The sequence below is a fragment of the Homalodisca vitripennis genome, chromosome 7 (genome assembly GCF_021130785.1).
Source record: "Homalodisca vitripennis isolate AUS2020 chromosome 7, UT_GWSS_2.1, whole genome shotgun sequence".
Lineage (NCBI taxonomy): Eukaryota > Metazoa > Arthropoda > Insecta > Hemiptera > Cicadellidae > Homalodisca > Homalodisca vitripennis.
In genome coordinates, this window is record NC_060213.1 from 104,703,080 (window position 1) to 104,712,924 (window position 9,845).

Genomic DNA, 9,845 nt, shown 5'->3' on the forward strand with positions numbered 1-9,845 from the left:
TTTTTTGGTAGTGTGCTGGAAATGACTTAGTAAGTTTTTCGGTTCAGTCTATGTTTTAATATTATTCTTCAACGTATATGATGAAATGAAAATTAAAAATCACTTAGGCATTTCTAAAATAGCATTGTGTTGTAATAATGTACTGGAACTGACTAGTAAGTCCTTTTAAATTAGTCTATGTTATAATCTTAATCTTCAACGTACATGATGAAATGGAAATAAAAAAAAAATACTTACACTTACCTAAAATAGCACTGAGTTGTGATAATGTGCTGGAACTGACTAGTAAGTTTTTCAAACTAGTCTATGTTATAATATTAATCTTCAACGTACATGATGAAATGGAAATTAAAAATCACTTAGGCTTATCTAAAATAACAATATTTGAATAATAGCAGATTTGTTTGGTTTATCTCCAGGAGAGCACTAACACAGTCTGGAAATCAGATGCAAACCGCCTGTTAAAGCATCCAATACGATTAGCATAGATTGTAGTTGGGGTACATTGGCGCTCAGTTTGCCTTAACTGTTCGTCACTCCTTCCAGGAAAACTTCAAATTGTAAATTGTTATGTAAGGGAATTTATGTTTAAATAATAGCATTTTTTCAACATGGAAGATTCTTTAAAGATTATACATTTAAATTACGCAATTTGAAATGTTGTATAACAGAACTCACCCTTGTTTAGATTCACTTTATAAACACGAAGCTTTTTTGTGCGATTTGTGTCTGATTCAGTCAGGTCAACATGTGTTCTGTAAATTTAATCGATGATTTTTAATTCTGACATGTTACAAGCGCTCCCCGTGTTCGTTTCGACAGGTTCACTTCAATCAGATCCCCAGTCCTCCCAAAAGTACTAGAACTAGTATGTATCCCGGGCCTGAAAGTAAGTATCCCACAACACAATCGATACTGGAAGGCATCATTCGGTTACTTAGTTGTCGTTTAGCGTCCTGAACTTAGAAACAGTGATTATGCGGTGGCTGCATTCCGTATCGGGACACAGACACGATCTAATTGAAACTCGAACCTATATTATGGATATATTGACTATGCTAGAATAATGAAAAAATACTAATTTTTTATTCAAGTAGTTAATAATATTAAACAAAACTAGAAAACAAACAAAAAATACAAATTAAAAGGATATAGATACCTATACATTTTTAATAAAAAAATTTCTATCACTAAAAAACATCCAATGGGATTTTCACCAAACACTACTCTACTATGTCGAGATTTTAGGTTAAAAATATTAATTTTTCTCCTGTTTTTAGTTTAATTAGTTCTTTATACGTCTCAATAATATCTTGTTCTAATCTATAACTCACAACTTTACGTTACATACTTCAGCTGTCTTTTCAAGATGTAATTATTATAACTTTTTAAATACTGCTCAAGAAGATAGGTTTTAATCCGAGTTTAAATAAATCATTATACTGTTTAGTAATCTTAAAAAATCCATTCGTATTAATAGGTAGAACTCAGAAACATTTTAATAACATTAGTCTTCACAAACTCAATAAAATTATGATACATAACTTCAGCTGTCTTTTCAAGATGTAATTATTATAACTTTTTAAATACTGCTCAAGAAGATAGGTTTTAATCCGAGTTTAAATAAATCATTATACTGTTTAGTAATCTTAAAAAATCCATTCGTATTAATAGGTAGAACTCAGAAACATTTTAATAAACATTAGTCTTCACAAACTCAATAAAATTATGAATGCTCGAAGAGGAAGAGCGGAGAGAGCAATAACAATTGGTGTTGAAATATTTCAAGTTCTGCGAAATAAATTATTCTTGACGCTGGCCAGAAGTTGGCAATTTTTGCTATTTAATTTCCAGTTAAGGAGATCTCATACCCTTGAACAAGCAGCAACGGTTAAATGTGAGGTCAGAATCATCTATTAATAATACGAAGGAAACGCTTGAATGTTTTATTTCTTAAATATTAAATTGTTGCAGTCAATTGCTGTAACAATAAATGTCTAATACAACTTTATCATAGAAGTACAAACATAAAGGTTTCTTAGTTATAGTTTTCTGATTATAAAAAACTCCAAGTAGTATAAAAATTGTTTACGCACACTTATGTCCATGTGTGTACAAATCACAAAATGGTGCTTTGTGATATTTATGTGTGGTTTTACACACACACACACACACACACACACACACACACACACACACACACACACATTTATATTTATACATTTCAACATGTCCCAGCGGAGCAAGTACACTTTGTGATTCACTGTTTATTGAAATTAAATTCGGCTATTTCCATTAAAAATATTTTAACTAATTATATTAATCATCAATAATAAATAGGAAGATATCAGTAAACAAATACTATATTTCGGCTTAAACCGTATTCAGGAAATTAAACCTGATAAAGAGGGTTATAAGAATACAATAAATATAAACATCAACACAGAAACTTAAAATAATAAATGCATTATGTAGAATGATAAACACATGATTTCATTATATAATTTAACTTTAATGACTAAGTCACCTTCAATTTATACCATTTTGAAATTTAGATTTGGTGACTAGTTAATGGGGTTGTTCCATAGTTATAAGCCTGTTATTAAATGTTCTTATATTTTTCTAATCGGTTTCACCGAATATGTTTCTTGAAAGTTTTAACTATGTTTAAAGCCATGTGCCACTACAGGATGCTCTGTCATTTTATGTTTATTGCATACGAGTACTTGCCATCCTTGTTCTGAGAGAGTTTATTGTTGAGCCAATTTAATATTTAGGTCATAACTTGCACTGAAGTTGATAAGCAATATTTATTTATTTACATGATAAGTCTTCAAATATACATGCTAAAATATAGTATAAGATTTTTGTGTAGAACTACTTCTAAGTGTTTTTGAAATAGAGCACATGTTGCATACGAAACACCTGGGATTTTTGCAAAGACGAGATCCAAATTTCACGTTTTCTTGTTCTTTGTGATTAGGTTATTTTGGGTGTACTAAAATATATTTCAAAACTGGTGGATGTTTAAATCTTATTTTGGGAATGTATTTGAAAGTGTTGTTAGTTGAAGCAGACCTGTCTAATAAACTGTATGCTACTCGAAGAGTATTGTTAATATTAAAAAGTCCTGGGTGGTATTTCGTTTAAAACATTCGATCATTATTGTCAAATTTAGTTTTATTTCCTCCAATTGGTAGTGATTTAATATTCAGTTTGTTGTATAGAAGTTTGCAAGGATAACTGCTTGTAGAAAACCCTGATAATAAATTATGAATATATTGTTCTGAGTAATATTTTTCACTGCTTAAATTTTAAAGATTTTGTAGACTCTTTTGACATGAAACGAATAACAATTTATTGAAATATTAAGTTGCAGAAAGTGTTCAGTGATAGTTAAACATTTAGTAAATGACAATCATTAGTATATGTCATATAATGCATATGTCGTAAATGTAACGTTTCCAAAATGTAGGTTTGTATTTCTATAAAATCAGATTCAGTCTTGCCCATCACAAGATTAGCATAAGAAGGAACCATTCTGGTTACCGTGGCTGTCCGTTTTTCTGTAGATAAACGTTATTTTTAAACATATCAATGTGTAAGATAAAGGAACCAGAAAATATGCTTTTTGTAATAAAGATCTTAATAAAAGCATGCATAGAACTAATTTAAGTATTAAAATAAATACTTTAGACTTTATTCTCCATCCAATAAATTATATTTTCCTCAGGGGTACTTGTACTGTATTTAAAACGTTTTTGAATCATAATCTAAAAATGAAGGTCTTTATTCTTGTTATTTTACGATTAACATACCCCTCTAATGTTCACTAAATGAGTTACAAATAGAATTAACTATCCTTCGATATATAAGGACTATATTACATCAAATTTATTTTTTCTACATTCTCTCCTTCCCCTCTATTCTTCATTGCTGTTTCAATTAAAGTACCTCAGCACAACTAAGGACAATCGATCTATACTCATTACGCCAAACTCCAATCGCACCGCAAACCCATACTATACCGCCGCTTGAGAACTAAACAGGCTTTTCGACCAAAAATCTCCGACTGAATATTACCCATAAGCTGTGATTTGAGCTGTGACTTTATCACTTGCTTTCAGTGATAATGAGCATCTGAAAAAAACATGTAGGAAAGGATTTGTAATAATAAGTAGCGCAATGTTTATAAATTACAGAGGTATTAACAATCAATTATTATTTAAATACAATACAGGCGTTGTATCCTGTACGAATACTACGTATATTAACTAAATCTGAACTAATATCTTATTTTAAGCTTGAACTTAAATTATATTTATTAAAATTTAAATTACTATTTTGATACATAATTGTTTATTTAGTAAAAACTACAAACCTGCTGACTAGTGACAAATTACGTAGCGTTTCATATAATATCTACCTATAATAAATTGAAGAAAAATTCTAGCTCAATAACATTTTTGTGAAGATAAATTTCTAAATGTGTGAAAGAGCACATCTATTACTTCCGGCAAGGGCAGGAAACGGTCGTGCAAGTAATATCCGGTCCAGTTTCCTTCTCAGATTGAAAAAGTTAAGAAAATGTTGCAATAATATTTTCATAACGTTTTTATAACCTTTATAACATTTCTCGCCCTTTCTTCTCTTTGTTGGAATATGAAAATACAAAATTAGTCAGTAAGACTTTACGTAGAGTGCTATGTACTAAGCAACATATACCATCATTTATTATTACAGCCAATGTTATTATTTAGTGGTTGAAAATGAAACAAATATAATTACTATGAATCTTAACTTCTCAAGTACATTTCATTTTTAATAATATTTTGCAGTAATTTTCTTAATTCTGGACAAAGCTATTCGATATAAAACCAGTATTAACAAGTTTAATTTGAGAAAATTTTTGGGTAATTAGTCAAACAGGATCTTTTAAAATCAAGTTTGTTCTTATATTTTAATTTTCTACAGCCATACTCAAAATATGCGTTCCTATAAATATGTTAGTCTAATTAATGGAGTACAAAACAAAGGCGATAGACATTTGTTATACAAATCTGAAATGCCTGATTTATTTTATAAAACAAGTAATAAGTTCAAACATTCTACTAAAACAATTATTAAGATGTGTTTTTTTTATTTAGCGTTTATTACTGAATATTGGGGATTTGTAAAAATTGCAGTATCATTAACATTACCTACAATGATTATTAATTTTAAGAAACTCAAACACTGGCTGAACAAAATACATAGGCAAATATAAAATTATATAATGCATTAATCGTAAGTATTTGTTTTAACCAATGTATCTGTTAGTATTAGTTTATACTTCTTTTAAAATTCTTATACCGATAACCATCATTTCTTGAGGGGAAACCTTATAATGGCCAATGTTCGAGTTTAATCAAAGTTGGAAATAAGAACCATTCACGGAATTAGAGTTTGGTAGCAATCAGGTGAAACTTCTGCTATAACTTTCTTGATTGAATGATAATAGTACAGTTCTGTCCATGATATCCATTAATATTTAACTTTAAATTAATATGATATATTTTATCTTTATAAGGCAACCGATATTTATGGGGGAAATCAGATATAATTATCTGATAAATACGATTATAGCCTTTATCATTACGACAGAAATGTTTTTTCGAATTCATTTTTGTAAAAAAAATAATTTTGAATTTTACACGTTACATTTTTACTGCCTTCAACTCAGTGTATCTTCTCAATTCTAATGAAATAAAATTGTATTTCAGGCGAATATCAACAAACACACAATCTCCTTGACAAGAATCAGCTGCTTTAACTACTCGATCCATTAATCACTGAATCTCTCTTTTTATTTTACTAAAATTGCAGTTGTTACCTCACCCTTCTTTCATTTTTCTGCTAAATCTCATCTCCACAATCAATTTAAATATATGTTTTCATAATTACATGATACACGCATAAATACCTGCATAGTAATTGGTTAAACAGTTTTAAAGTATTACCCTTCTGTAACTAATAGCAGGTTTAAAGTTATTTATTAAAATCATAATATGTCACTACAGAAACGTTTGAATAGGAACTCTACCAAAAGTCATCGTCTAAATTTGTAGTTGCCATTAAGAAATTTGAAGCACTATTAGATGCATGTAGTATTCAAAACTAGTTAGAGTTGCTTACCCTTAAAATCAGTCAAAAATAAGCATCAATTACGTGTACTAGCCTAATCGTTAGAACTTTTATTTTACAGTCAATCCCTGCTATAATATTGTTATTAGAATCGACTTATTTTTATTGTTTTAACTCATTTATGATTCATATCACACGTATATAATTTGTTTTATATTGTTGAAATCAGACATGATTTCAAACGCAACACATTACATTATTTGGTACACGTTATTCTCAGTTATGATTATTAATATTATTTCACAGAAAGAGCTGCCTAAATAGCTCATGAGGTACTTTAATAATCCTAACATTAAATATCAAAAGTTGTACGAATGTTAAACTCTAAACTGTTGACTCTGTGTAGTAGCGGTCTTCATTGAGCATGTGCAGCACATTAACTACTTAATTAAATGCGAAAAACGTGACGTTTCAAGATTGGTTTATAGTGCTGCATCTATCTTAGAGCACATATGTCGTGTACTGTTTTCCTAGATCTGTTGTTGTATTTTTAACTAGAAACCTCTTTAAATTTCTTTGCCAATAACTGTTTATTGCTTTTTATCAGACGCTCGAATAGTGCTAAATAGTAAATAATCACTAAAGGTTTTCATTCACCAACTTTAGTAATATTTCTAAATATTTAATAATAGCCAGGAAAAGAAACATTTTCGAATACTTTGTATGGTAAACTTCTCTAAAACTACAAAAAGTAAATCTTTCGTTAATTTTACATCTCGAATACTAGAAGTTTTATTGCTTTAATCCATTACATCCTGGTGCTCTTAAGTATACTGACGCGATTGTTAAGTTAAATGTCTCAGCGCTATTATTTATAAGTTACTTGTGTTATATTTAATGAATGATTACGATTATAACACATTTGTATTTTTATGAGTAAATAATAATGAAAATAGTTACCAATGAAAAAGTCGATTATAATCGAACACTTTATTGATTGAGTGTTAGTGAATCCACCTCTAGAGGAGCTAAAAAACTGAATAAATATATTTAAACAAACTCTAAAAACCATAAGAGACTCAAACATGTGATACATAACACATGTTGTCGAATTAACCCAACGTACAAACATAATTACTTGGAATTACTTTGTGTGTAGACTTTTATTATTTAATCATTGATTTGGAACATTGAGTGATAAACAAAAATTGTATGTGTCAAGTACCAAGATATGTCAAATTTATTTTATATGTAAACTTTAAATTTTTCCATAAACTTTCATTTTTGTATAGGCAAGTTTGAGTTCTAAGACGGTACACGTCCAACGGTGATATTTGGTTTAGCCACCTTGAAGGATATGCTCAATAATCTGAAAGAGTATTTTTTTTTTGCTTGCCGGTGGATTTATCTTTTCTGTATGATTGTCCTATTTTCCGCAGGTCATGTAAAAAATTTAATAAACTGTGTACTTGAAAATGATTATACCTAAGCGAAATAATTTAGCTTACTTCTTGTCGTGTACGTAAAAGAATTAAGAATGGTCTTGCTTGTATTAACAGTCACAGGAATGAAGATGTATGCTCATTCCACTAACATTATCAACGGATACATACATGCACAGCGTGAGTTAGGTTAGTAAAACTGATTTGAATATCAAACTCAAGACCGCAGTTTCATAGTAAACTTTGATTATTCTTCCAATTTGCATTACTGTTTGTGGAAACGATTGTAAAATTACTTACTTTACCATTTAAAATGTTTTATTGCTCTCACCTAGCATCCTCTCAAAAGGTGAAAAATCATAAAAACATCAATTACATGATTTGCTTCAAATGAATAAGTTATCTTTATATATATATATATATATATATATATATATATATATATATATATATATATATATATATATATATATATATATTTCTTATGTTCGTGTGTATGTTGCTGAACTCCTCCTAAACGATCAAACCGATTTTGATGAAATTTTTTGTACGTTTTCAATGGAATTCGCAAATGGTTTAGATTCACAATTTGGTCCAATTTAAAAAGTGTATTTAATTAATCTTTTAATTATAAATTGTTGTTGATGATGTTGTATATTGGATCCAACGACACATAATACAAAGCGAACTTATACTTAACAGCTGTTAATGATTTCAGCTGAAGTTTATCAAAGAGGCAGAAACATTTGTTTATATTTAAAATTTAAAAAATTGTTATTGAAGGTTCTTGATCATTAGTTTAATGCAGGTTGCCTAGAAGACTTCATTGCCTAATTTAAAATTCAGATTGCACCAATGATCAATAAACTATCTAATGCAATGAAAATACTATTAAACGCTATTATTAAAACAACCTCTTTGTACAAATCCGTGAATTTTTGCACATAAGGTAATCAAATTTGGTTGGATCGAAGGTAAATGAAAAGAGCCGAAAGAAGACACTTTATAATCTAAATTGGTTTTTTTTGATACATTTTCTTGAATCACTCTCCTCAATAATACTGGAAATATCCTAGATAGAAAATTAATTTTAACAGACAGAATTTGATTCTTTATAACCTAAGTAGTGTATCGAGATTAATCCATATAAATTTATTGTTCTGAATAACTAATCAACACCAGTCCTGGCAAAAAACCACTAAATATAGAGGCAGCAAATATGATACATACCTTTATAATGCGCCCAAGAGGCTCACGAAGGAACGACTATCAAATTATCTCAGCAACGTTTAGAATGCGATAGAAAAAGAATACATGAACAAGTTTACTGTTTTTCAACGGGAAATTGAGTGCAAAGCCATGGGAAACTGCTAAGTATCATATAAAATTATCTATTTTTAGGGACAATTTTATAAATTGTTAGTTAATTATAGATCGTTAACCGAGAATATATTTTAATTATATAAGGACAAAACATTCTTTTTTTGGATCAATTTAGAAGTTTCCCCTACGAAAGAGATAAAAAGTCAGCTATCCCAGTGTTGATAAATGTTGATATAGGAGGACATTACAATGAATAAAAATATTTACAAATAGACATTCACAGAGAGTAGTTATTTTAAGTCTTGTTTTCAAGTTTTTTGACTGTTATTGAACAATTACTTATAACTCAAATATTTTTAATCTGTGTAAAAGATTAACCTCCTTGTTCAATTGCCCTTAAATCTACAGATAAAATCGATCAATTTATTTCTCGGAATAAAACTTTTCTAATCATTTCAAGAAAACAAATTTTATTTCTTCTGAAGTTTTCTCTCTGTCACCGTTGTTACCCATCGGACTAAAGTAAAAATATTTGCTAATCCTTAGCAAATTTCTATAGAGTTAGTAATATCACCTAACTAGGTGTTGCTAACATATAAATGAAGCATTATGCAAACTTTCAATTGTTTAAGTTAGTTCGTTCTTAAGATATCGTGTAGACAGCCAGACAGATATATTATTTTTCCAGCCCTTGGGATTAAAAGTTTTCGTTGACACTCGTGAACGAAAACAACCGCGGGGCATATAATGATTTAGAATATTTCTCAGTTTTGAATGTAGGAAAAATTCCAAAATCACTTTCATAAGATCATGAATGAATTGTTCTTCCTTATTCTCTTAAATTCCAATTATTTAGTTTGTTTAGTTCATTCATTTCCGGTTCAAATGCCTTGCACTAAGATGGACGAAGAACTATGAATAATCATTGTTGAAGGCCACCACTTACGCGATACAACT